This window comes from Oncorhynchus gorbuscha, unplaced genomic scaffold, assembly GCF_021184085.1.
Source record: "Oncorhynchus gorbuscha isolate QuinsamMale2020 ecotype Even-year unplaced genomic scaffold, OgorEven_v1.0 Un_scaffold_2876, whole genome shotgun sequence".
Classification (NCBI taxonomy): domain Eukaryota; kingdom Metazoa; phylum Chordata; class Actinopteri; order Salmoniformes; family Salmonidae; genus Oncorhynchus; species Oncorhynchus gorbuscha.
In genome coordinates this window covers 2,807-30,088 of record NW_025747270.1, presented here as the reverse complement: position 1 = coordinate 30,088, position 27,282 = coordinate 2,807, and the positions used below count along the sequence as shown (strand labels likewise).

At 46.1% G+C, this 27,282-nt stretch overlaps 6 non-coding genes across 6 annotated transcripts; all 6 read right to left on the bottom strand.

Annotated features, from left to right (window-relative positions):
* Positions 1 to 6,921: 6,921 nt before the first annotated feature.
* trnat-cgu lies at positions 6,922 to 6,993 on the bottom strand. Its single transcript has one exon. It is a non-coding gene; the product is annotated as a tRNA-Thr (tRNA).
* Positions 6,994 to 7,446: 453 nt separating this feature from the next.
* On the bottom strand, positions 7,447 to 7,518 carry trnaa-ugc. The gene has a single exon. It is a non-coding gene; the product is annotated as a tRNA-Ala (tRNA).
* A 7,393-nt stretch (positions 7,519 to 14,911) lies between these two features.
* Positions 14,912 to 14,983, bottom strand: trnat-cgu. Its single transcript has one exon. It is a non-coding gene; the product is annotated as a tRNA-Thr (tRNA).
* Positions 14,984 to 15,435: 452 nt separating this feature from the next.
* Positions 15,436 to 15,507, bottom strand: trnaa-ugc. Its single transcript has one exon. It is a non-coding gene; the product is annotated as a tRNA-Ala (tRNA).
* A 7,096-nt stretch (positions 15,508 to 22,603) lies between these two features.
* Positions 22,604 to 22,675, bottom strand: trnat-cgu. Its single transcript has one exon. It is a non-coding gene; the product is annotated as a tRNA-Thr (tRNA).
* Positions 22,676 to 23,128: 453 nt separating this feature from the next.
* On the bottom strand, positions 23,129 to 23,200 carry trnaa-ugc. Its single transcript has one exon. It is a non-coding gene; the product is annotated as a tRNA-Ala (tRNA).
* Between the last annotated feature and the right edge of the window lie 4,082 nt (positions 23,201 to 27,282).

Genomic DNA, 27,282 nt, shown 5'->3' with positions numbered 1-27,282 from the left:
ACTGCAGCTGGAAGGGACTGCTGCGCAAGGACTAGGCCGCCTGTGATTGCCTTGATAAGGTGGAGCTTTACCTAGTATAGACTTACAGATGACCTGGAGCCAGTGGTTCTGGCGACGAATATGTAGCGAGGGCCAGCCGACTAGAGCATACAGGTCGCAGTGGCCATATCAAGACAATTGACCTTTTCTTTACACTGTTGTGATGAAAGTACATTTCCATAATATCAGCTATCTACCATAAATGTCGAACAGGGATTGAACCCATGTGCTTCAGTTAACAAAAACAGATGGCTTTGCGCATCTATTTCATTCTTAGAATGTCAACATTGTGCAAAGTGGGAGTTGTGCAAAAGCTAATTTAACAAGTGAATACTCTCAAAAGACAAGTTGGGGAATTGTTATGCAGGTGAATGAGGACCCAAAAGCGACTTAACAGAAACAGAGTTTATTCCAGTCTTAACAGAAAATGACTAATCCTGAAATCTTTCACAGGTAATGTCCAAACAGGAATAACAGAAATCCTCTAGTCTGTAGAGGGGAACAACAGGAGAAGCGGCCACAGACTGCAGGTCGCTTCGGGTTGGCGCAGGCCGTAGCTGATAGAGACACCTGCTCACACGCAGCATCTGATGAAGGCAAAAAACATGACAGAACGGAAGCGGAAACAGAGGGAGAAATAGGGACTCTAATCAGAGGGCAAAATAGGGGACAGGTGTGAAAGAGTAAACGAGGTAGTTAGGAGAATGAGGAACAGCTGGGAGCAGGAACGGAACAATAGAGAGAGAGAGAGAGAGAGAGAGAGAGAGAGAGAGAGAGAGAGAGAGAGAGAGAGAGAGAGAGAGAGAGAGAGAGAGAGAGAGAGAGAGAGAGAGAGAGAGAGAGAGAGAGAGAGAGAGAGAGAGAGAGAGAGAGAGAGAGAGAGAGAGAGATAGAGAGAGAGGGAAGATAATAAGACCAGCAGGGGGAAACAAATAGAAGCGAAAGCACAGGGACAAGACATGACAATATATGACAAAACATGACAGTACCCCCCCACTCACCGAGCGCCTCCTGGCGCACTCGAGGAGGAACCCTGGCGGCAACGGAGGAAATCATTGATCAACGAACGGTCCAGCACGTCCCGAGAAAGAACCCAACTCCTCTCCTCAGGACCGTAACGGGAAACGATGAAGAGGGAATCTAGGGCAATAACTCTTATAAAAATGAGACACGGGTAGAGAACTGTAAGCGTTAGAGCAATCAGGACCAAACAGGCCAGGAGAGTAACAACTAGGGACAGACTGAGACACAGCAAGGCTAAGACCAGGAACAGGAGAGAGGCGGTGGCTGTGGACAGACTGAGACACAGCAAGTGCAGGAACAGGACCAGGAGAGATGCGGTGGCTGGGGACAGACTGAGACACAGCAAGGGCAGGAGAGATGCGGTGGCTGGGGACAGACTGAGACCCAGCAAGGCCAGGAGCAGAAGCAGGAAGAAAGTTACCGGACTTAGTCTGCGCGCAGTCCGAACAAGCAGCCACGAAACGGCGCGTGTCACGCTCCTGAGTAGGCCACCAAAAACGCTGGCGAATAGAATGCAAGTGTACCCCGAACTCCGGGTGGCCAGCTAACTGGGCAGAGTGAGCCCACTGAAGAACGGCCAGACGAGTAGAAACGGGAACGAAAAGAAGGTTACTAGGACAAGCGCGCGGTGACGGAGTGTGAGTGAGTGCTTGCTTTACCTGTCTCTCAATTCCCCAGACATTCAACCCGACAACACGCCCCTCAGGGAGAATTCCCTCGGGGTCGGTAGAGGCTACAGAAGAACTGAAGAGACGGGATAAAGCATCAGGCTTGGTGTTCTTAGTGCCCAGACGATAAGAAATAACGAACTCGAAATGAGCGAAATACAGCGCCCAACGAGCCTGACGCACATTAAGTCGTTTGGCAGAACGGATGTACTCAAGGTTCTTATGGTCAGTCCAAACGACAAAAGGAACGGTCGCCCCCTCCAACCACTGTCGCCATTCGCCTAGGGCTAAACGGATGGCGAGCAGTTCGCGGTTAGCCACATCATAGTTACGTTCCGACGGCGACAGGCGATGAGAAAAATACGCGCAAGGGTGGACCTTATCGTCAGTATGGGAGCGCTGGGACAGAATGGCTCCCACGCCCACCTCTGACGCGTCTACCTCGACAATGAACTGTTTAGTGACGTCAGGTGTAACAAGGATAGGACCGGATGTTAAACGCTTCTTGAGGAGATCAGTACAACAATCATACGACCGGTGAGGAGGAAGGGAGGTGGCTCTGGACCGACTGAAGACCGTGCGCAGATCATGATATTCCTCCGGCAATCCTGTCAAATCACCAGGTTCCTCCTGTGAAGAGGGAGCAGAAGAAACAGGAGGAATAGCAGACATTAAACATTTCACATGACAAGAAACGTTCCAGGAAAGGATAGAATTACTAGACCAATCAAAAGAAGGATTATGACACACTAGCCAGGGATGACCCAACACAACAGGTGTAAAAGGTGAACGAAAAATAAAAAAGAAATGGTCTCACTATGGTTACCAGATACTGTGAGGGTTAAAGGTAGTGTTTCACATAATATACTGGGGAGAGGACTACCATCCAAGGAGAACATGACCGTGGGCTCCCCTAACTGTCTGAGAGGAATGTCATGTTCCCGAGCCCAGGCTTCGTCCATAAAACAGCCCTCCGCCCCAGAGTCTATTAATGCACTGCAGGAAGCTGCCGATCCGGTCCAGCGTAGATGGACCGGCAAGGTAGTACAGGTACTTGACGGAGAGGACAGAGTAGTAGCGCTTATCAGTCGCCCTCCGCTTACTGATGAGCTCTGGCCTTTAACTGGACATGAAATGACAAAATGACCAGCGGAACCGCAATAGAGACAGAGGCGGTTGGTGATTCTCCGTTCCCTCTCCTTAGTCGAGATGCGAATACCCCCCAGCTGCATGGGCTCAACACCTGAGTCAGTGGGGAAAGATGGTAGTGTCGGGGAGAGGGGGGACACAGTTAACGCGAGCTCTCTTCCATGAGCTCGGTGACGAAGATCTACCCGTCGTTCTATGCGAATAGCGAGTTCAATCAAAGAATCCACGCTGGATGGAACCTCCCGGGAGAGAATCTCATCCTTAACCTTAGCGTGGAGTCCCTCCAGAAAACGAGCGAGCAACGCCTGCTCGTTCCAGTTACTGGAGGCAGCAAGAGTGCGAAACTCTATAGAGTAATCCGTTATGGATCGATTACCTTGACATAGGGAAGACAGGGACCAGGAAGCTTCTTTCCCAAAAACAGAACGATCAAAAACCTGTATCATCTCCTCCTTAAAGTTCTGATACTGGATAGTACACTCAGCCCTTGCCTCCCAGACAGCCGTGCCCCACTCCCGAGCCCGTCCAGTAAGGAGAGATATGACGTAGGCGATACGAGCAATACCCCTGGAGTACGTGTGGGGCTGGAGAGAGAACACTATATCACACTGGGTAAGGATGCCAAATGCCATAAGAAATTTGACAAGCTCAGAAAATCCTGCAGAAATGCAAAATTGACTGGCCTGATGAACTCGGGATGGCCGGGCAGTGATAGTTGTTCCTTATCAACGGCATGTCGAGCAGCAGACAATCCATCACTCGTTGTGTTGATTTCATCATGTCCATTTGTTTATGTTTTCTCACTTTTACAAAGTCACTGTGCATTTGCAATGTGGTTCAATGGGCATGTACCATCACGATTTTGTCATGCTATAAAAATCCTGCAGGAATGCAAAATTGACTGGCCTGATGAACACAGGATGGCCTGGCAGAGATAGTTGTTCCTTTCCATCACTCTTGTGTTGATTTCATCATGTCCATTTTGTGATGTTTTTTCACTATAGAATCATATTGCAAATGCACGTGCAACTAGTAACCCAAATATAAAAATATGGTTGTAAATGCATTTACCAGGACTCCTATTGTCCATGCCCGCTATGGGAGTACCCTACTACGGCCCTCTATCTATGGGGGCCGTCCTGAGTGCTTTATGGACTGTTTAAAATATTCTGATGGATACACATTGTTGTTCAACTGGTGATTGAAAATAGGCACCTGGTAACCCAAAAATAAAAATATGCTTGTAAATGCATTTACCGGTCATTCTGATATTAATGCCCACTATGGGAACACAGGATGGCCGGGCAGTGATAGTTGTTCCGTTCCATCACTCGTTGTGTTGATTTCATCATGTCCATTTGGTGATGTTTTTTCCCTATACAATCATATTGCAAGTGCACGTGCATTTGCAATATGGTTCAATGGGCATTTACCATATGAAATTTGACATGCTCAAAAATGCAAAATTGACTGGCCTGATGAACACAGGATGGCCGAGCAGTGAGAGTTGTACCTTTCCATCACTCGTTGTGTTGATTTCACCGTGTCCATTTGTTTATGCTTTCTCACTTTTGCAAAGTCACTGTGCATTTGCAATATGGTTCAATGGGCAGGTACCATCACGAATTTGTCATGCTATAAAAATCCTGCAGGAATGTGAAATTGACTGGCCCGATGAACTCGGGATGGCTGGGCAGTGATTCTGGTTCATCTCAATGGCTCGTTAGGGTTGATTTCAGAATGTCACTTTTGGTGATGGTACCTCACTGTTTAAACATATTGCAAATGGACAAGAGTCACCAGCAAGTCACCGTCCATCAGTCAATTAGATATCATTCTGACACCAAACTGATACCAATTGACACCAAACCCACTTTTTCCAACTCGTTTTGTAGCCAACTATCACATACTTCAGAGCTGGCCCAAAATTCACAACGCCTTCGGTTCAAACCATAAAAAAACCATAAAACACGTAGTTACGTTCTAGCTGCGGGTCCATTTCTTATGTTACGTGTAGACCTTGCTGAGGCGACCCCGAATCCCAAGTTTCGGCTCGATCGGTCATTTGGTGTCCGAGCAAAACCCTAATTGGTGCTGAAAATCCACTTTTTTCCATGACTTGCTACGGGGTCCTTGAATGAGCTATCGGACAGAAACGTTGGGGTCTGTCTATATGGGACGAGACGGTCGCAATGCACCTAGTCTTGCGACTCTGGGACATTTCTAAATGTCGCCATTTTCGTGATGCAAAAATGAATAGAAGTCATTGCAAATGTATGAAGCTGTTTCTCGGTCCGAGAACTGTCTAGAGCCACGTAACTCACCACGCACTATCGACCGGAGGTCTAGAACAGGATTCTAAAGCTTCGGAATTCTAGGTCCGACGGTTCTTTAAAAGTTCCAACAAGGTTAATTAATGCAGGCAGTGTATGTCTCTACAAACCCCAATGGGTCCCTACTTCCAAGCTGTGTGTGTGTGATTTAGTTTTCCTTTGAATATTTACGGGGAAAATGACTGATTTACAGTTCATGGGGGTTGCCTAATCACATATATGAAGTTTTGGAAAGATCTGACTTTTTTAACCCCTCGAAACAGCCCAAGAGACACCAATTATGGCACTTCCGGTTGGCACAGGAAGCTGTAAGTCAACACATATCCTCATTGGGGTATGCTTTTACAGAATCCTGAGTTTTAAGTCCTTACGTTAAGAATTGACTGATTTACACAGGGTTGAATGCACTATGTCTATCAAACTGCAGGCAGGGTATGGATAAACACTTTTAGGGTGATTTTAACCACTTCCGGTGGGTCCAGGAAGCTTAGAATCAACACAGGTAGACCTCATAGTGGTCTGATGGACTGTCATAGAAGACAGGTTCATAAGGCATTCATAACCCACATAGGCTTCAGGTTGAATTTAGAGGTGCAGGCAATGTATTCCTATGGGGAGAGAAGTCAATGCAAACTGTTTGATGTAAACACCTTATTTTAACTGGTATGGGTCAATGCCACACGGTCAAGGTTAGGCTTGCACGGATCGGGAGGACCTCAGGTACGTTCCTGAGGTCGATTTGTGCTTCTCACCTTAACGGTTCTCTCACTGTCACCCAAAAGCAAATGACATTGAGGGCCAGCCTTCATTTTGGGCCTACTTTTCTAATGGTCGCTGTGCTTAGACCGAGCGAGCTACGGTCAAGCGGGGCATCTTGTTGAACTCGGCACGGCCTAGAGAATATGTAAATGCCATTGTAGGCTTTGTGTGTCTTTAAGCACCGCACTTTATCACTCCATCCTTGCTGTGTGTGTGTTTCTGTGTGTGTGTGTGTGAGAGAGAGCTTTTCTTTGACATCTGTTGGGAGAAATGACTGACTTACAGTTTATGGGGGTTGCTTAATCACACATATGAAGTTTTGAAAAGATCTGACCTTTTTAACCCTTGGAAACTGCCACTGTGACACCATTTAAGGCACTTCCGGTTGGCACAGGAAGCTATAAATAAACTCATATCCTGATTGGGGTATGCTTTTACAGAATTCTGAGTTTTAAGTCTTTACGTTAAGAACTGAGTTATTTACGGAGGGTTTAGTGAGTGTGTGTTATTTCAGAAAATCATAGAAAATCACAGAAATCTCGCAGAGCTCCGCAGCTCACTTTAAAAGATTCGTAAGAACACTCTGCAACTGGATCTGTAACCGTTGGAAAAAAAAAAACCTATCCATGAACATCACCAATCTGTCGTTGTACGATTTCTCTTAAATGACGATAGATAAATGGCTGGTTCTTTTTTTATTGACACCGGAGGCTCCTTGACTTTGACGTGAAGTGGAAAAATAATTTCTCTATTTTCATTTTGGACCTTTAATCCCAGATAAATGGCCATAACTCAAAAACAGTTGAGGACTAGACGCCATCTTGTTCGGGGCCAACTGGCTCTACTTCCCTTAATATAACAGTTGTGTTCAAATATTGATACAACATGATTATTCTACAAAGTCCTCCAATTAATGTAAATTTCCATGGAATTTGAAGCCTTTTCTATAAAGGCACGGATGGGATTTGAACCCATGGTCTTCGGTTTACGAGACCGACGCCTTACCACTTGGCCACCATGCCACCCTATACTGCAATATATATATATATATATATCAACATTCTGGAAAATAGTAGTTGTGCAAATGTGAATTTGGCACACAAACTCAGTGGAGAAAGGACCTCATACATATATAGCATGCACTCCCCTCTGAGCTTCCATCCCATTTAATTTGCAGATAAAACGCAATATCAATACACTGTACTTTATATATACACCACTCCATTGAAACTACAATGAAATGATAGCAGCAATTCTTAAAACAGGTACGGACAGGGATCGAAAACATGAACTTCAGTTTTTGAAAATGATGCCATAAAAGTTGGCAACCATGCCACTTCTGTTCTATAAATGTACTAACAGGGATTGAATGCATGTTCTTCAGATTAAAAGACCAAATTATTTAGCACATCTCTGTTTCCTGCTTAGAATTTCAACATTCTGGAAAGTAGAAGTTGGGTCTTTGCAAAAAAACATGGAGAAGCTGGGGATTGAACCCAGGACCTCATACATGCAAAGCATGTGCTCTACCACTGAGCTACACCCCCTTTCTGGGAAAGCAAAAATTGTTTCTTATTTTCTTAAATTTCTCCATTATTATTGCAGGTAAGCCAGTTAAGAACAAGTTCTCATACACAACTGCGACCTGGCCAAGGTAAAGCAAAGCAATGCAATTCATTTGCAGTCTGGACATGGAGGGGTGAACATCTCCTGCTCTGACTGCAGCTGGAAGGGACTGCTGCGAGAGGACTAGGCCGCCTGTGATTGCCTTGATAAGGCGGAGCTTTACCTAGCATAGACTTACAGATGACCTGGAGCCAGTGGTTCCGGCGACGAGTTACACATGGAACAAACTAGCTCACAGTCAATAACAAAATAGAAGGGATTTTAAAAAAAGGCAATAAATATGCCATAGTACTGAAGTAGTCACAATTTAGCAAATGAACACTGGAGTGATAGATGAGCAGATGATGATGTGCAAGTAGAAATACTGGTGTGCAAAAGTGCAGAAAGTAAATAAAAACAATATGGCGATGAGGTAGGTAGATTGGGTGGGCTATTTACAGATGGGCATCTCCTGCTCTGACTGCAGCTGGAAGGGACTGCTGCGCAAGGACTAGGCCGCCTGTGATTGCCTTGATAAGGTGGAGCTTACCTAGTATAGACTTACAGATGACCTGGAGCCAGTGGTTCTGGCGACGAATATGTAGCGAGGGCCAGCCGACTAGAGCATACAGGTCGCAGTGGCCATATCAAGACAATTGACCTTTTCTTTACACTGTTGTGATGAAAGTACATTTCCATAATATCAGCTATCTACCATAAATGTCGAACAGGGATTGAACCCATGTGCTTCAGTTAACAAAAACAGATGGCTTTGCGCATCTATTTCATTCTTAGAATGTCAACATTGTGCAAAGTGGGAGTTGTGCAAAAGCTAATTTAACAAGTGAATACTCTCAAAAGACAAGTTGGGGAATTGTTATGCAGGTGAATGAGGACCCAAAAGCGACTTAACAGAAACAGAGTTTATTCCAGTCTTAACAGAAAACGACTAATCCTGAAATCTTTCACAGGTAATGTCCAAACAGGAATAACAGAAATCCTCTAGTCTGTAGAGGGGAACAACAGGAGAAGCGGCCACAGACTGCAGGTCGCTTCGGGTTGGCGCAGGCCGTAGCTGATAGAGACACCTGCTCACACGCAGCATCTGATGAAGGCAAAAAACATGACAGAACGGAAGCGGAAACAGAGGGAGAAATAGGGACTCTAATCAGAGGGCAAAATAGGGGACAGGTGTGAAAGAGTAAACGAGGTAGTTAGGAGAATGAGGAACAGCTGGGAGCAGGAACGGAACAATAGAGAGAGAGAGAGAGAGAGAGAGAGAGAGAGAGAGAGAGAGAGAGAGAGAGAGAGAGAGAGAGAGAGAGAGAGAGAGAGAGAGAGAGAGAGAGAGAGGGATAGAGAGAGAGGGAAGATAATAAGACCAGCAGGGGGAAACAAATAGAAGCGAAAGCACAGGGACAAGACATAACAATATATGACAAAACATGACAGTACCCCCCCACTCACCGAGCGCCTCCTGGCGCACTCGAGGAGGAACCCTGGCGGCAACGGAGGAAATCATTGATCAACGAACGGTCCAGCACGTCCCGAGAAAGAACCCAACTCCTCTCCTCAGGACCGTAACGGGAAACGATGAAGAGGGAATCTAGGGCAATAACTCTTATAAAAATGAGACACGGGTAGAGAATTGTAAGCGTTAGAGCAATCAGGACCAAACAGGCCAGGAGAGTAACAACTAGGGACAGACTGAGACACAGCAAGGCTAAGACCAGGAACAGGAGAGAGGCGGTGGCTGTGGACAGACTGAGACACAGCAAGTGCAGGAACAGGACCAGGAGAGATGCGGTGGCTGGGGACAGACTGAGACACAGCAAGGGCAGGAGAGATGCGGTGGCTGGGGACAGACTGAGACCCAGCAAGGCCAGGAGCAGAAGCAGGAAGAAAGTTACCGGACTTAGTCTGCGCGCAGTCCGAACAAGCAGCCACGAAACGGCGCGTGTCACGCTCCTGAGTAGGCCACCAAAAACGCTGGCGAATAGAATGCAAGTGTACCCCGAACTCCGGGGTGGCCAGCTAACTGGGCAGAGTGAGCCCACTGAAGAACGGCCAGACGAGTAGAAACGGGAACGAAAAGAAGGTTACTAGGACAAGCGCGCGGTGACGGAGTGTGAGTGAGTGCTTGCTTTACCTGTCTCTCAATTCCCCAGACATTCAACCCGACAACACGCCCCTCAGGGAGAATTCCCTCGGGGTCGGTAGAGGCTACAGAAGAACTGAAGAGACGGGATAAAGCATCAGGCTTGGTGTTCTTAGTGCCCAGACGATAAGAAATAACGAACTCGAAATGAGCGAAATACAGCGCCCAACGAGCCTGACGCACATTAAGTCGTTTGGCAGAACGGATGTACTCAAGGTTCTTATGGTCAGTCCAAACGACAAAAGGAACGGTCGCCCCCTCCAACCACTGTCGCCATTCGCCTAGGGCTAAACGGATGGCGAGCAGTTCGCGGTTAGCCACATCATAGTTACGTTCCGACGGCGACAGGCGATGAGAAAAATACGCGCAAGGGTGGACCTTATCGTCAGTATGGGAGCGCTGGGACAGAATGGCTCCCACGCCCACCTCTGACGCGTCTACCTCGACAATGAACTGTTTAGTGACGTCAGGTGTAACAAGGATAGGACCGGATGTTAAACGCTTCTTGAGGAGATCAGTACAACAATCATACGACCGGTGAGGAGGAAGGGAGGTGGCTCTGGACCGACTGAAGACCGTGCGCAGATCATGATATTCCTCCGGCAATCCTGTCAAATCACCAGGTTCCTCCTGTGAAGAGGGAGCAGAAGAAACAGGAGGAATAGCAGACATTAAACATTTCACATGACAAGAAACGTTCCAGGAAAGGATAGAATTACTAGACCAATCAAAAGAAGGATTATGACACACTAGCCAGGGATGACCCAACACAACAGGTGTAAAAGGTGAACGAAAAATAAAAAAAGAAATGGTCTCACTATGGTTACCAGATACTGTGAGGGTTAAAGGTAGTGTTTCACATAATATACTGGGGAGAGGACTACCATCCAAGGAGAACATGACCGTGGGCTCCCCTAACTGTCTGAGAGGAATGTCATGTTCCCGAGCCCAGGCTTCGTCCATAAAACAGCCCTCCGCCCCAGAGTCTATTAATGCACTGCAGGAAGCTGCCGATCCGGTCCAGCGTAGATGGACCGGCAAGGTAGTATAGGTACTTGACGGAGAGGACAGAGTAGTAGCGCTTATCAGTCGCCCTCCGCTTACTGATGAGCTCTGGCCTTTAACTGGACATGAAATGACAAAATGACCAGCGGAACCGCAATAGAGACAGAGGCGGTTGGTGATTCTCCGTTCCCTCTCCTTAGTCGAGATGCGAATACCCCCCAGCTGCATGGGCTCAACACCTGAGTCAGTGGGGAAAGATGGTAGTGTCGGGGAGAGGGGGGACACAGTTAACGCGAGCTCTCTTCCATGAGCTCGGTGACGAAGATCTACCCGTCGTTCTATGCGAATAGCGAGTTCAATCAAAGAATCCACGCTGGATGGAACCTCCGGGAGAGAATCTCATCCTTAACCTTAGCGTGGAGTCCCTCCAGAAAACGAGCGAGCAACGCCTGCTCGTTCCAGTTACTGGAGGCAGCAAGAGTGCGAAACTCTATAGAGTAATCCGTTATGGATCGATTACCTTGACATAGGGAAGACAGGGACCAGGAAGCTTCTTTCCCAAAAACAGAACGATCAAAAACCTGTATCATCTCCTCCTTAAAGTTCTGATACTGGATAGTACACTCAGCCCTTGCCTCCCAGACAGCCGTGCCCCACTCCCGAGCCCGTCCAGTAAGGAGAGATATGACGTAGGCGATACGAGCAATACCCCTGGAGTATGTGTGGGGCTGGAGAGAGAACACTATATCACACTGGGTAAGGATGCCAAATGCCATAAGAAATTTGACAAGCTCGAAAATCCTGCAGAAATGCAAAATTGACTGGCCTGATGAACTCGGGATGGCCGGGCAGTGATAGTTGTTCCTTTCCATCACTCGTTGTGTTGTCTTGCAGCAGACAATTCATCATGTCCATTTGTTTATGTTTTCTCACTTTTACAAAGTCACTGTGCATTTGCAATGTGGTTCAATGGGCATGTACCATCACGATTTTGTCATGCTATAAAAATCCTGCAGGAATGCAAAATTGACTGGCCTGATGAACACAGGATGACCTGGCAGAGATAGTTGTTCCTTTCCATCACTCTTGTGTTGATTTCATCATGTCCATTTTGTGATGTTTTTTCACTATAGAATCATATTGCAAATGCACGTGCAACTAGTAACCCAAATATAAAAATATGGTTGTAAATGCATTTACCAGGACTCCTATTGTCCATGCCCGCTATGGGAGTACCCTACTACGGCCCTCTATCTATGGGGGCCGTCCTGAGTGCTTTATGGACTGTTTAAAATATTCTGATGGATACACATTGTTGTTCAACTGGTGATTGAAAATAGGCACCTGGTAACCCAAAAATAAAAATATGGTTGTAAATGCATTTACCGGTCATTCTGATATTAATGCCCACTATGGGAACACAGGATGGCCGGGCAGTGATAGTTGTTCCGTTCCATCACTCGTTGTGTTGATTTCATCATGTCCATTTGGTGATGTTTTTTCCCTATACAATCATATTGCAAGTGCACGTGCATTTGCAATATGGTTCAATGGGCATTTACCATATGAAATTTGACATGCTCAAAAATGCAAAATTGACTGGCCTGATGAACACAGGATGGCCGAGCAGTGAGAGTTGTACCTTTCCATCACTCGTTGTGTTGATTTCATCATGTCCATTTGTTTATGCTTTCTCACTTTTGCAAAGTCACTGTGCATTTGCAATATGGTTCAATGGGCAGGTACCATCACGAATTTGTCATGCTATAAAAATCCTGCAGGAATGTGAAATTGACTGGCCCGATGAACTCGGGATGGCTGGGCAGTGATTCTGGTTCATCTCAATGGCTCGTTAGGGTTGATTTCAGAATGTCACTTTTGGTGATGGTACCTCACTGTTTAAACATATTGCAAATGGACAAGAGTCACCAGCAAGTCACCGTCCATCAGTCAATTAGATATCATTCTGACACCAAACTGATACCAATTGACACCAAACCCACTTTTTCCAACTCGTTTTGTAGCCAACTATCACATACTTCAGAGCTGGCCCAAAATTCACAACGCCTTCGGTTCAAACCATAAAAAAACCATAAAACACGTAGTTACGTTCTAGCTGCGGGTCCATTTCTTATGTTACGTGTAGACCTTGCTGAGGCGACCCCGAATCCCAAGTTTCGGCTCGATCGGTCATTTGGTGTCCGAGCAAAACCCTAATTGGTGCTGAAAATCCACTTTTTTCCATAACTTGCTACGGGGTCCTTGAATGAGCTATCGGACAGAAACGTTGGGGTCTGTCTATATGGGACGAGACGGTCGCAATGCACCTAGTCTTGTGACTCTGGGACATTTCTAAATGTCGCCATTTTCGTGATGCAAAAATGAATAGAAGTCATTGCAAATGTATGAAGCTGTTTCTCGGTCCGAGAACTGTCTAGAGCCACGTAACTCACCACGCACTATCGACCGGAGGTCTAGAACAGGATTCTAAAGCTTCGGAATTCTAGGTCCGACGGTTCTTTAAAAGTTCCAACAAGGTTAATTAATGCAGGCAGTGTATGTCTCTACGCACCCCAATGGGTCCCTACTTCCAAGCTGTGTGTGTGTGATTTAGTTTTCCTTTGAATATTTACGGGGAAAATGACTGATTTACAGTTCATGGGGGTTGCCTAATCACATATATGAAGTTTTGGAAAGATCTGACTTTTTTAACCCCTCGAAACAGCCCAAGAGACACCAATTATGGCACTTCCGGTTGGCACAGGAAGCTGTAAGTCAACACATATCCTCATTGGGGTATGCTTTTACAGAATCCTGAGTTTTAAGTCCTTACGTTAAGAATTGACTGATTTACACAGGGTTGAATGCACTATGTCTATCAAACTGCAGGCAGGGTATGGATAAACACTTTTAGGGTGATTTTAACCACTTCCGGTGGGTCCAGGAAGCTTAGAATCAACACAGGTAGACCTCATAGTGGTCTGATGGACTGTCATAGAAGACAGGTTCATAAGGCATTCATAACCCACATAGGCTTCAGGTTGAATTTAGAGGTGCAGGCAATGTATTCCTATGGGGAGAGAAGTCAATGCAAACTGTTTGATGTAAACACCTTCTTTTAACTGGTATGGGTTAAGGCCACACGGTCAAGGTTAGGCTTGCACGGATCGGGAGGACCTCAGGTACGTTCCTGAGGTCGATTTGTGCTTCTCACCTTAACGGTTCTCTCACTGTCACCCAAAAGCAAATGACATTGAGGGCCAGCCTTCATTTTGGGCCTACTTTTCTAATGGTCGCTGTGCTTAGACCGAGCGAGCTACGGTCAAGCGGGGCATCTTGTTGAACTCGGCACGGCCTAGAGAATATGTAAATGCCATTGTAGGCTTTGTGTGTCTTTAAGCACCGCACTTTATCACTCCATCCTTGCTGTGTGTGTGTTTCTGTGTGTGTGTGTGTGAGAGAGAGCTTTTCTTTGACATCTGTTGGGAGAAATGACTGACTTACAGTTTATGGGGGTTGCTTAATCACACATATGAAGTTTTGAAAAGATCTGACCTTTTTAACCCTTGGAAACTGCCACTGTGACACCATTTAAGGCACTTCCGGTTGGCACAGGAAGCTATAAATAAACTCATATCCTGATTGGGGTATGCTTTTACAGAATTCTGAGTTTTAAGTCTTTACGTTAAGAACTGAGTTATTTACGGAGGGTTTAGTGAGTGTGTGTTATTTCAGAAAATCATAGAAAATCACAGAAATCTCGCAGAGCTCCGCAGCTCACTTTAAAAAGATTCGTAAGAACACTCTGCAACTGGATCTGTAACCGTTGGAAAAAAAACACCTATCCATGAACATCACCAATCTGTCGTTGTACGATTTCTCTTAAATGACGATAGATAAATGGCTGGTTCTTTTTTTATTGACACCGGAGGCTCCTTGACTTTGACGTGAAGTGGAAAAATAATTTCTCTATTTTCATTTTGGACCTTTAATCCCAGATAAATGGCCATAACTCAAAAACAGTTGAGGACTAGACGCCATCTTGTTCGGGGCCAACTGGCTCTACTTCCCCTTAATATAACAGTTGTGTTCAAATATTGATACAACATGATTATTCTACAAAGTCCTCCAATTAATGTAAATTTCCATGGAATTTGAAGCCTTTTCTATAAAGGCACGGATGGGATTTGAACCCATGGTCTTCGGTTTACGAGACCGACGCCTTACCACTTGGCCACCATGCCACCCTATACTGCAATATATATATATATATATATCAACATTCTGGAAAATAGTAGTTGTGCAAATGTGAATTTGGCACACAAACTCAGTGGAGAAAGGACCTCATACATATATAGCATGCACTCCCCTCTGAGCTTCCATCCCATTTAATTTGCAGATAAAACGCAATATCAATACACTGTACTTTATATATACACCACTCCATTGAAACTACAATGAAATGATAGCAGCAATTCTTAAAACAGGTACGGACAGGGATCGAAAACATGAACTTCAGTTTTTGAAAATGATGCCATAAAAGTTGGCAACCATGCCACTTCTGTTCTATAAATGTACTAACAGGGATTGAATGCATGTTCTTCAGATTAAAAGACCAAATTATTTAGCACATCTCTGTTTCCTGCTTAGAATTTCAACATTCTGGAAAGTAGAAGTTGGGTCTTTGCAAAAAACATGGAGAAGCTGGGGATTGAACCCAGGACCTCATACATGCAAAGCATGTGCTCTACCACTGAGCTACACCCCCTTTCTGGGAAAGAAAAAATTGTTTCTTATTTTCTTAAATTTCTCCATTATTATTGCAGGTAAGCCAGTTAAGAACAAGTTCTCATACACAACTGCGACCTGGCCAAGGTAAAGCAAAGCAATGCAATTCATTTGCAGTCTGGACATGGAGGGGTGAACATCTCCTGCTCTGACTGCAGCTGGAAGGGACTGCTGCGAGAGGACTAGGCCGCCTGTGATTGCCTTGATAAGGCGGAGCTTTACCTAGCATAGACTTACAGATGACCTGGAGCCAGTGGTTCCGGCGACGAGTTACACATGGAACAAACTAGCTCACAGTCAATAACAAAATAGAAGGGATTTTAAAAAAGGCAATAAATATGCCATAGTACTGAAGTAGTCACAATTTAGCAAATGAACACTGGAGTGATAGATGAGCAGATGATGATGTGCAAGTAGAAATACTGGTGTGCAAAAGTGCAGAAAGTAAATAAAAACAATATGGCGATGAGGTAGGTAGATTGGGTGGGCTATTTACAGATGGGCATCTCCTGCTCTGACTGCAGCTGGAAGGGACTGCTGCGCAAGGACTAGGCCGCCTGTGATTGCCTTGATAAGGTGGAGCTTTACCTAGTATAGACTTACAGATGACCTGGAGCCAGTGGTTCTGGCGACGAATATGTAGCGAGGGCCAGCCGACTAGAGCATACAGGTCGCAGTGGCCATATCAAGACAATTGACCTTTTCTTTACACTGTTGTGATGAAAGTACATTTCCATAATATCAGCTATCTACCATAAATGTCGAACAGGGATTGAACCCATGTGCTTCAGTTAACAAAAACAGATGGCTTTGCGCATCTATTTCATTCTTAGAATGTCAACATTGTGCAAAGTGGGAGTTGTGCAAAAGCTAATTTAACAAGTGAATACTCTCAAAAGACAAGTTGGGGAATTGTTATGCAGGTGAATGAGGACCCAAAAGCGACTTAACAGAAACAGAGTTTATTCCAGTCTTAACAGAAAACGACTAATCCTGAAATCTTTCACAGGTAATGTCCAAACAGGAATAACAGAAATCCTCTAGTCTGTAGAGGGGAACAACAGGAGAAGCGGCCACAGACTGCAGGTCGCTTCGGGTTGGCGCAGGCCGTAGCTGATAGAGACACCTGCTCACACGCAGCATCTGATGAAGGCAAAAAACATGACAGAACGGAAGCGAAACAGAGGGAGAAATAGGGACTCTAATCAGAGGGCAAAATAGGGGACAGGTGTGAAAGAGTAAACGAGGTAGTTAGGAGAATGAGGAACAGCTGGGAGCAGGAACGGAACAATAGAGAGAGAGAGAGAGAGAGAGAGAGAGAGAGAGAGAGAGAGAGAGAGAGAGAGAGGGAAGATAATAAGACCAGCAGGGGGAAACAAAAGAAGCGAAAGCACAGGGACAAGACATGACAATATATGACAAAACATGACAGTACCCCCCCACTCACCGAAGCGCTCCTGGCGCACTCGAGGAGGAACCCTTTCAACGGAGGAAATCATTGATCAACGAACGGTCCAGCACGTCCCGAGAAAGAACCCAACTCCTCTCCTCAGGACCGTAACGGGAAACGATGAAGAGGGAATCTAGGGCAATAACTCTTATAAAAATGAGACACGGGTAGAGAACTGTAAGCGTTAGAGCAATCAGGACCAAACAGGCCAGGAGAGTAACAACTAGGGACAGACTGAGACACAGCAAGGCTAAGACCAGGAACAGGAGAGAGGCGGTGGCTGTGGACAGACTGAGACACAGCAAGTGCAGGAACAGGACCAGGAGAGATGCGGTGGCTGGGGACAGACTGAGACACAGCAAGGGCAGGAGAGATGCGGTGGCTGGGGACAGACTGAGACCCAGCAAGGCCAGGAGCAGAAGCAGGAAGAAAGTTACCGGACTTAGTCTGCGCGCAGTCCGAACAAGCAGCCACGAAACGGCGCGTGTCACGCTCCTGAGTAGGCCACCAAAAACGCTGGCGAATAGAATGCAAGTGTACCCCAAACTCCGGGGTGGCCAGCTAACTGGGCAGAGTGAGCCCACTGAAGAACGGCCAGACGAGTAGAAACGGGAACGAAAAGAAGGTTACTAGGACAAGCGCGCGGTGACGGAGTGTGAGTGAGTGCTTGCTTTACCTGTCTCTCAATTCCCCAGACATTCAACCCGACAACACGCCCCTCAGGAGAATTCCCTCGGGGTCGGTAGAGGCTACAGAAGAACTGAAGAGACGGGATAAAGCATCAGGCTTGGTGTTCTTAGTGCCCGGACGATAAGAAATAACGAACTCGAAATGAGCGAAATACAGCGCCCAACGAGCCTGACGCACATTAAGTCGTTTGGCAGAACGGATGTACTCAAGGTTCTTATGGTCAGTCCAAACGACAAAAGGAACGGTCGCCCCCTCCAACCACTGTCGCCATTCGCCTAGGGCTAAACGGATGGCGAGCAGTTCGCGGTTAGCCACATCATAGTTACGTTCCGACGGCGACAGGCGATGAGAAAAATACGCGCAAGGGTGGACCTTATCGTCAGTATGGGAGCGCTGGGACAGAATGGCTCCCACGCCCACCTCTGACGCGTCTACCTCGACAATGAACTGTTTAGTGACGTCAGGTGTAACAAGGATAGGACCGGATGTTAAACGCTTCTTGAGGAGATCAGTACAACAATCATACGACCAGTGAGGAGGAAGGGAGGTGGCTCGGGACCGACTGAAGACCGTGCGCAGATCATGATATTCCTCCGGCAATCCTGTCAAATCACCAGGTTCCTCCTGTGAAGAGGGAGCAGAAGAAACAGGAGGAATAGCAGACATTAAACATTTCACATGACAAGAAACGTTCCAGGAAAGGATAGAATTACTAGACCAATCAAAAGAAGGATTATGACACACTAGCCAGGGATGACCCAACACAACAGGTGTAAAAGGTGAACGAAAAATAAAAAAAGAAATGGTCTCACTATGGTTACCAGATACTGTGAGGGTTAAAGGTAGTGTTTCACATAATATACTGGGGAGAGGACTACCATCCAAGGAGAACATGACCGTGGGCTCCCCTAACTGTCTGAGAGGAATGTCATGTTCCCGAGCCCAGGCTTCGTCCATAAAACAGCCCTCCGCCCCAGAGTCTATTAATGCACTGCAGGAAGCTGCCGATCCGGTCCAGCGTAGATGGACCGGCAAGGTAGTACAGGTACTTGACGGAGAGGACAGAGTAGTAGCGCATCAGTCGCCCTCCGCTTACTGATGAGCTCTGGCCTTTAACTGGACATGAAATGACAAAATGACCAGCGGAACCGCAATAGAGACAGAGGCGGTTGGTGATTCTCCGTTCCCTCTCCTTAGTCGAGATGCGAATACCCCCAGCTGCATGGGCTCAACACCTGAGTCAGTGGGGAAAGATGGTAGTGTCGGGAGAGGGGGACACAGTTAACGCGAGCTCTCTTCCATGAGCTCGGTGACGAAGATCTACCCGTCGTTCTATGCGAATAGCGAGTTCAATCAAAGAATCCACGCTGGATGGAACCTCCCGGGAGAGAATCTCATCCTTAACCTTAGCGTGGAGTCCCTCCAGAAAACGAGCGAGCAACGCCTGCTCGTTCCAGTTACTGGAGGCAGCAAGAGTGCGAAACTCTATAGAGTAATCCGTTATGGATCGATTACCTTGACATAGGGAAGACAGGGACCAGGAAGCTTCTTTCCCAAAAACAGAACGATCAAAAACCTGTATCATCTCCTCCTTAAAGTTCTGATACTGGATAGTACACTCAGCCCTTGCCTCCCAGACAGCCGTGCCCCACTCCCGAGCCCGTCCAGTAAGGAGAGATATGACGTCAGGCGATCACGAGCAAACCCCTGGAGTTAGGTGGGGCTGGAGAGAGAACACTATATCACACTGGGTAAGGATGCCAAATGCCATAAGAAATTTGACAAGCTCGAAAATCCTGCAGAAATGCAAAATTGACTGGCCTGATGAACTCGGGATGGCCTGGCAGAGATAGTTGTTCCTTTCCATCACTCTTGTGTTGATTTCATCATGTCCATTTTGTGATGTTTTTTCACTATAGAATCATATTGCAAATGCACGTGCAACTAGTAATCCAAATATAAAAATATGGTTGTAAATGCATTTACCAGGACTCCTATTGTCCATGCCCGCTATGGGAGTACCCTACTAAAGGCCCTCTATCTATGGGGGCCGTCCTGAGTGCTTTATGGACTGTTTAAAATATTCTGATGGATACACATTGTTGTGCAACTGGTGATTGAAAATAGGCACCTGGTAACCCAAAAATAAAAATATGGTTGTAAATGCATTTACTGGTCATTCTGATATTAATGCCCGCTATGGGAACACAGGATGGCCGGGCAGTGATAGTTGTTCCGTTCCATCACTCGTTGTGTTGATTTCATCATGTCCATTTGGTGATGTTTTTTCACTATACAATCATATTGCAAGTGCACGTGCATTTGCAATATGGTTCAATGGGCATTTACCATATGAAATTTGACATGCTCAAAAATGCAAAATTGACTGGCCTGATGAACACAGGATGGCCGAGCAGTGAGAGTTGTACCTTTCCATCACTCGTTGTGTTGATTTCACCGTGTCCATTTGTTTATGCTTTCTCACTTTTGCAAAGTCACTGTGCATTTGCAATATGGTTCAATGGGCAGGTACCATCACGAATTTGTCATGCTATATAAATCCTGCAGGAATGTGAAATTGACTGGCCCGATGAACTCGGGATGGCTGGGCAGTGATTCTGGTTCATCTCAATGGCTCGTTAGGGTTGATTTCAGAATGTCACTTTTGGTGATGGTACCTCACTGTTTAAACATATTGCAAATGGACAAGAGTCACCAGCAAGTCACCGTCCATCAGTCAATTAGATATCATTCTGAAACCAAACTGATACCAATTGACACCAAACCCACTTTTTCCAACTCGTTTTGTAGCCAACTATCACATACTTCAGAGCTGGCCCAAAATTCACAACGCCTTTAGGTTCAAACCATAAAAAAACCATAAAACACGTAGTTACGTTCTAGCTGCCAGGTCCATTTCTTATGTTACGTGTAGACCTTGCTGAGGCGACCCCGAATCCCAAGTTTCGGCTCGATCGGTCATTTGGTGTCCGAGCAAAACCCTAATTGGTGCTGAAAATCCACCTTTTTTCCATGACTTGCTACGGGGTCCTTGAATGAGCTATCGGACAGAAACGTTGGGGTCTGTCTATATGGGACGAGACGGTCGCAATGCACCTAGTCTTGCGACTCTGGGACATTTCTAAATGTCGCCATTTTCGTGATGCAAAAATGAATAGAAGTCATTGCAAATGTATGAAGCTGTTTCTCGGTCCGAGAACTGTCTAGAGCCACGTAACTCACCACGCACTATCGACCAGAGGTCTAGAACAGGATTCTAAAGCTTCGGGAATTCTAGGTCCGACGGTTCTTTAAAAGTTCCAACAAGGTTAATTAATGCAGGCAGTGTATGTCTCTACGCACCCCAATGGGTCCCTACTTCCAAGCTGTGTGTGTGTGATTTAGTTTTCCTTTGAATATTTACGGGGAAAATGACTGATTTACAGTTCATGGGGGTTGCCTAATCACATATATGAAGTTTTGGAAAGATCTGACTTTTTTAACCCCTCGAAACAGCCCAAGAGACACCAATTATGGCACTTCCGGTTGGCACAGGAAGCTGTAAGTCAACACATATCCTCATTGGGGTATGCTTTTACAGAATCCTGAGTTTTAAGTCCGTACGTTAAGAATTGACTGATTTACACAGGGTTGAATGCACTATGTCTATCAAACTGCAGGCAGGGTATGGATAAACACTTTTAGGGTGATTTTAACCACTTCCGGTGGGTCCAGGAAGCTTAGAATCAACACAGGTAGACCTCATAGTGGTCTGATGGACTGTCATAGAAGACAGGTTCATACGGCATTCATAACCCATATAGGCTTCAGGTTGAATTTAGAGGTGCAGGCAATGTATTCCTATGGGGAGAGAAGTTTGATGTAAACACCTTCTTTTAACTGGTATGGGTTAATGCCACACGGTCAAGGTTAGGCTTGCACGGATCGGGAGGACCTCAGGTATGTTCCTGAGGTCGATTTGTGCTTCTCACCTGAACGGTTCTCTCACTGTCACCCAAAAGCAAATGACATTGAGGGCCAGCCTTCATTTTGGGCCTACTTTTCTAATGGTCGCTGTGCTTAGACCGAGCGAGCTACGGTCAAGCGGGGCATCTTGTTGAACTCGGCACGGCCTAGAGAATATGTAAATGCCATTGTAGGCTTTGTGTGTCTTTAAGCACCGCACTTTGTCACTCCATCCTTGCTGTGTGTGTTTCTGTGTGTGTGTGCTTTTCTTTGACATCTGTTGGGAGAAATGACTGACTTACAGTTTATGGGGGTTGCTTAATCACACATATGAAGTTTTGAAAAGATCTGACCTTTTTAACCCTTGGAAACTGCCACTGTGACACCATTTAAGGCACTTCCGGTTGGCACAGGAAGCTATAAATAAACTCATATCCTGATTGGGGTATGCCTTTACAGAATTCTGAGTTTTAAGTCTTTACGTTAAGAACTGAGTTATTTACGGAGGGTTTAGTGAGTGTGTGTTATTTCAGAAAATCATAGAAAATCACAGAAATCTCGCAGAGCTCCGCAGCTCACTTTAAAAAGATTCGTAAGAACACTCTGCAACTGGATCTGTAACCGTTGGAAAAAAAACACCTATCCATGAACATCACCAATCTGTCGTTGTACGATTTCTCTTAAATGACGATAGATAAATGGCTGGTTCTTTTTTTATTGACACCGGAGGCTCCTTGACTTTGACGTGAAGTGGAAAAATAATTTCTCTATTTTCATTTTGGACCTTTAATCCCAGATAAATGGCCATAACTCAAAAACAGTTGAGGACTAGACGCCATCTTGTTCGGGGCCAACTGGCTCTACTTCCCCTTAATATAACAGTTGTGTTCAAATATTGATACAACATGATTATTCTACAAAGTCCTCCAATTAATGTAAATTTCCATGGAATTTGAAGCCTTTTCTATAAAGGCACGGATGGGATTTGAACCCATGGTCTTGGGTTTACGAGACCGACGCCTTACCACTTGGCCACCATGCCACCCTATACTGCAATATATATATATATATATATCAACATTCTGGAAAGTAGTAGTTGTGCAAATGTGAATTTGGCACACAAACTCAGTGGAGAAAGGACCTCATACATATATAGCATGCACTCCCCTCTGAGCTTCCATCCCATTTAATTTGCAGATAAAACGCAATATCAATACACTGTACTTTATATATACACCACTCCATTGAAACTACAATGAAATGATAGCAGCAATTCTTAAAACAGGTACGGACAGGGATCGAAAACATGAACTTCAGTTTTTGAAAATGATGCCATAAAAGTTGGCAACCATGCCACTTCTGTTCTATAAATGTACTAACAGGGATTGAATGCATGTTCTTCAGATTAAAAGACCAAATTATTTAGCACATCTCTGTTTCCTGCTTAGAATTTCAACATTCTGGAAAGTAGAAGTTGGGTCTTTGCAAAAAAACATGGAGAAGCTGGGGATTGAACCCAGGACCTCATACATGCAAAGCATGCGCTCTACCACTGAGCTACACCCCCTTTCTGGGAAAGCAAAAATTGTTTCTTATTTTCTTAAATTTCTCCATTATTATTGCAGGTAAGCCAGTTAAGAACAAGTTCTCATACACAACTGCGACCTGGCCAAGGTAAAGCAAAGCAGTGCAATTCATTTGCAGTCTGGACATGGAGGGGTGAACATCTCCTGCTCTGACTGCAGCTGGAAGGGACTGCTGCGAGAGGACTAGGCCGCCTGTGATTGCCTTGATAAGGCGGAGCTTTACCTAGCATAGACTTACAGATGACCTGGAGCCAGTGGTTCTGGCGACGAGTTACACATGGAACAAACTAGCTCACAGTCAATAACAAAATAGAAGGGATTTTAAAAAAGGCAATAAATATGCCATAGTACTGAAGTAGTCACAATTTAGCAAATGAACACTGGAGTGATAGATGAGCAGATGATGATGTGCAAGTAGAAATACTGGTGTGCAAAAGTGCAGAAAGTAAATAAAAACAATATGGCGATGAGGTAGGTAGATTGGGTGGGCTATTTACAGATGGGCATCTCCTGCTCTGACTGCAGCTGGAAGGACTGCTGCGCAAGGACTAGGCCGCCTGTGATTGCCTTGATAAGGTGGAGCTTTACCTAGTATAGACTTACAGATGACCTGGAGCCAGTGGTTCTGGCGACGAATATGTAGCGAGGGCCAGCCGACTAGAGCATACAGGTCGCAGTGGCCATATCAAGACAATTGACCTTTTCTTTACACTGTTGTGATGAAAGTACATTTCCATAATATCAGCTATCTACCATAAATGTCGAACAGGGATTGAACCCATGTGCTTCAGTTAACAAAAACAGATGGCTTTGCGCATCTATTTCATTCTTAGAATGTCAACATTGTGCAAAGTGGGAGTTGTGCAAAAGCTAATTTAACAAGTGAATACTCTCAAAAGACAAGTTGGGGAATTGTTATGCAGGTGAATGAGGACCCAAAAGCGACTTAACAGAAACAGAGTTTATTCCAGTCTTAACAGAAAACGACTAATCCTGAAATCTTTCACAGGTAATGTCCAAACAGGAATAACAGAAATCCTCTAGTCTGTAGAGGGGAACAACAGGAGAAGCGGCCACAGACTGCAGGTCGCCGGGTTGGCGCAGGCCGTAGCTGATAGAGACACCTGCTCACACGCAGCATCTGATGAAGGCAAAAACATGACAGGATGGAAGCGGAAACAGAGGGAGAAATAGGGACTCTAATCAGAGGGCAAAATAGGGGACAGGTGTGAAAGAGTAAACGAGGTAGTTAGGAGAATGAGGAACAGCTGGGAGCAGGAACGGAACAATAGAGAGAGAGAGAGAGAGAGAGAGAGAGAGAGAGAGAGAGAGAGAGAGAGAGAGAGAGAGAGAGAGAGAGAGAGAGAGAGAGAGAGACTTTTCTAATGAGAGAGAGAGAGAGAGAGAGAGAGAGAGGGAAGATAATAAGACCAGCAGGGGAAACAAATAGAAGAGAAAGCACAGGGACAAGACATGACAATATATGACAAAACATGACAGTACCCCCCTCACCGAGCGCCTCCTGGCGCACTCGAGGAGGAACCCTGGCGGCAACGGAGGAAATCATTGATCAACGAACGGTCCAGCACGTCCCGAGAAAGAACCCAACTCCTCTCCTCAGGACCGTAACGGGAAACGATGAAGAGGGAATCTAGGGCAATAACTCTTATAAAAATGAGACACGGGTAGAGAACTGTAAGCGTTAGAGCAATCAGGACCAAACAGGCCAGGAGAGTAACAACTAGGGACAGACTGAGACACAGCAAGGCTAAGACCAGGAACAGGAGAGAGGCGGTGGCTGTGGACAGACTGAGACACAGCAAGTGCAGGAACAGGACCAGGAGAGATGCGGTGGCTGGGGACAGACTGAGACACAGCAAGGGCAGGAGAGATGCGGTGGCTGGGGACAGACTGAGACCCAGCAAGGCCAGGAGCAGAAGCAGGAAGAAAGTTACCGGACTTAGTCTGCGCGCAGTCCGAACAAGCAGCCACGAAACGGCGCGTGTCACGCTCCTGAGTAGGCCACCAAAAACGCTGGCGAATAGAATGCAAGCGTACCCCGAACTCCGGGGTGGCCAGCTAACTGGGCAGAGTGAGCCCACTGAAGAACGGCCAGACGAGTAGAAACGGGAACGAAAAGAAGGTTACTAGGACAAGCGCGCGGTGACGGAGTGTGAGTGAGTGCTTGCTTTACCTGTCTCTCAATTCCCCAGACATTCAACCCGACAACACGCCCTCAGGGAGAATTCCCTCGGGGTCGGTAGAGGCTACAGAAGAACTGAAGAGACGGGATAAAGCATCAGGCTTGGTGTTCTTAGTGCCCGGACGATAAGAAATAACGAACTCGAAATGAGCGAAATACAGCGCCCAACGAGCCTGAAACGCACATTAAGTCGTTTGGCAGAACGGATGTACTCAAGGTTCTTATGGTCAGTCCAAACGACAAAAGGAACGGTCGCCCCTCCAACCACTGTCGCCATTCGCCTAGGGCTAAACGGATGGCGAGCAGTTCTTCGGTTAGCCACATCATAGTTACGTTCCGACGGCGACAGGCGATGAGAAAAATACGCGCAAGGGTGGACCTTATCGTCAGTATGGGAGCGCTGGGACAGAATGGCTCCCACGCCCACCTCTGACGCGTCTACCTCGACAATGAACTGTTTAGTGACGTCAGGTGTAACAAGGATAGGACCGGATGTTAAACGCTTCTTGAGGAGATCAGTACAACAATCATACGACCGGTGAGGAGGAAGGGAGGTGGCTCTGGACCGACTGAAGACCGTGCGCAGATCATGATATTCCTCCGGCAATCCTGTCAAATCACCAGGTTCCTCCTGTGAAGAGGGAGCAGAAGAAACAGGAGGAATAGCAGACATTAAACATTTCACATGACAAGAAACGTTCCAGGAAAGGATAGAATTACTAGACCAATCAAAAGAAGGATTATGACACACTAGCCAGGGATGACCCAACACAACAGGTGTAAAAGGTGAACGAAAAATCAAAAAGAAATGGTCTCACTATGGTTACCAGATACTGTGAGGGTTAAAGGTAGTGTTTCACATAATATACTGGGGAGAGGACTACCATCCAAGGAGAACATGACCGTGGGCTCCCCTAACTGTCTGAGAGGAATGTCATGTTCCCGAGCCCAGGCTTCGTCCATAAAACAGCCCTCCGCCCCAGAGTCTATTAATGCACTGCAGGAAGCTGCCGATCCGGTCCAGCGTAGATGGACCGGCAAGGTAGTACAGGTACTTGACGGAGAGGACAGAGTAGTAGCGCTTATCAGTCGCCCTCCGCTTACTGATGAGCTCTGGCCTTTAACTGGACATGAAATGACAAAATGACCAGCGGAACCGCAATAGAGACAGAGGCGGTTGGTGATTCTCCGTTCCCTCTCCTTAGTCGAGATGCGAATACCCCCAGCTGCATGGGCTCAACACCTGAGTCAGTGGAGAAAGATGGTAGTGTCGGGAGAGGGGGGACACAGTTAACGCGAGCTCTCTTCCATGAGCTCGGTGACGAAGATCTACCCGTCGTTCTATGCGAATAGCGAGTTCAATCAAAGAATCCACGCTGGATGGAACCTCCCGGGAAGAATCTCATCCTTAACCTTAGCGTGGAGTCCCTCCAGAAAACGAGCTGAGCAACGCCTGCTCAATTTTCCAGTTACTGGAGGCAGCAAGAGTGCGAAACTCTATAGAGTAATCCGTTATGGATCGATTACCTTGACATAGGGAAGACAGGGACCAGGAAGCTTCTTTCCCAAAAACAGAACGATCAAAAACCTGTATCATCTCCTCCTTAAAGTTCTGATACTGGATAGTACACTCAGCCCTTGCCTCCCAGACAGCCGTGCCCCAACATACCCGAGCCCGTCCAGTAAGAAAAAAATGAGATATGACGTAAGGAATATGATTTGCCATTTACCCCTATGATTTCGTGTGGGGCTGGAGAGAAACACTATATCACACTGGGTAAGGATGCCAAATGCCATAAGAAATTTGACAAGCTCGAAAATCCTGCAGAAATGCAAAATTGACTGGCCTGATGAACTCGG